General features: G+C 40.4%; 1 pseudogene; it reads left to right on the top strand.

Moving 5' to 3' along the window:
• Positions 1-973: 973 nt before the first annotated feature.
• On the top strand, positions 974-1,601 carry LOC116569214 (annotated as a pseudogene).
• The last annotated feature ends 277 nt before the right edge of the window (positions 1,602-1,878 follow it).

Raw genomic sequence — 1,878 nt, 5'->3', positions numbered from 1 at the left:
GATCTTCAGAATCTTTATTCTATATGTATCAAGTTATTAGGAAGTGTCTGCAAAATAAGGGGAAATGTAGTTTACCTATTCAGCACTACCATCCAGTTTGGAAATATACAAAGAAATTTTAGTACTACTTTTATGAGGTATTACAAGGGTCTCTCTAAATATTTTGTTTTATTTTTTTTAATATTTATTTATTTATTTATTTGACAGACGGAGATCACAAGTAGGCAGAGAAGCAGGCATAGAGAGAAGTAGGGGAAGCAGGCTCCCTGCTGAGCAGAGAGCCTGATGCAGGGCTCGATCCTAGGACCTCGGATCATGACCTGAGCTGAAGGCAGAAGCTTTAACCCACTGAGCCACCCAGGTGCCCCTCTTTAAATATTTTAATTAAAAATTTTTTATTAAAATATTTTAATGAGTTTTTCTGGTGAAGTTATCCAGACGAGAAGATGATCCAAATTCTCAAAGTCAAATAATCTAAGGCAGATAATTTTCCTCTTTACATATTCTTTCTTTTTGCTTCAGCAATTGTTCTTCCCACTGATTCCTGTGTGTACAATTGTGCAACATAGGACTTTATTTCTAGGCATCCTTTGCAGGTAGATTGGCTATTTTGACTGCTCTGAGCAGTGGAATTCATATGGAAGAAAAGCTGTGTTTAACTTCCAGAAGATGTACTTAAAGGATGGAGAAATATCTCTTCCCAGTATTATTTCTCCTTTCTTCTCGCTGGCATGCAGATGTAATAGTTAGAGCTGGAGTAGCGATCTTGGACTACGAGATGGAATCTGTGATACAAAAATTGTCTGAGAGGAGCCAGAAGCCAGAGTTACAAAGCAAAGGAAGCCAAAACCTGCATTGGGTTTTCCTTTCCCCTTCCTTTGATTGCCTCTTTCAAACCTAACCTGGAGCCAGTTGCCCAACAGCCCAGCATCACCTTCACCAGGCCCTCAGTGCTACTGATGTATAAAAGTGGATGAAGCATGTGATGGCTTTTGTTGAGCAAGAACCTAGTGAGAAAGCCAAAGAAATAGACGCAAAGGCAGAGGAAGAATTCAATGTTGAGAAAGGTTGTCTTGGTCAAACCCAAAGACCAAAGATTATGGAATACTATGAGAAGAAAGAAAAGCATATTGAACAGCAGAAGAAAATTCAGACATCCAATTTGATGAATCAAGCAAAACTCAAAGTCCTAAGAGAGGTGACCTTATTACAGAATTACCAGATGGAGCGAAACAAAGGCTCAGCAAAGTGATAAAAGACAGAATCAGGCACCCGGTACTACTGGATGGACTGGTCCTCCAGTGATTGTACCAACTGCTGGGGACCCAAATGAGTGTACTTTCCAGGACACAAGGTTTCCCTCTGGTAAAGGCTGCAGTGCCAAAAGCGATTTCTGTGTATAAAATTGCCACCAAAAAGATGTTGATGTCCAAATTGATCAGGAAGACTAACTGCCGGAGGAAGTAGTGGTAGAGTTGAGATCCATGATGGAGCTCATAAAATATGTTTCCAGTACTTTGGAAAGCCAGCTAGATCTCCTAGCCCAGCAAATGCCGCCAGAAGGGCAGGGGGACTTGTATCGTACAAATGCCCACAGGTAGTTTTTGGATTTAGCCTCTGGGGAGGTGGACTCGATCCACTGCTCTACTGCCATGATGTAGAAGTTTCTGATATTTGAAAAGACAAGATATCTATGTGGCTTCTTCACTGGTCTAATATTCTATATCTATCCGTGGATACCCTTCTGTAGCTAATGCCCTTGGCCTAACTGTTAACAATGAATGAATTTTTTTACTTAATATGATCAGGAAACCTCCTTCTAGTTTATGTAAAAGTAGCAGAGCTTTCCTTTGCTTCTCCAGCATGAAGATGAAGGTA

Source organism: Mustela erminea, chromosome 11 (genome assembly GCF_009829155.1).
Source record: "Mustela erminea isolate mMusErm1 chromosome 11, mMusErm1.Pri, whole genome shotgun sequence".
Classification (NCBI taxonomy): Eukaryota; Metazoa; Chordata; class Mammalia; order Carnivora; family Mustelidae; genus Mustela; species Mustela erminea.
Note: the sequence above shows the minus strand (reverse complement) of the source record. Positions and strands in the feature narration are given on the sequence as shown.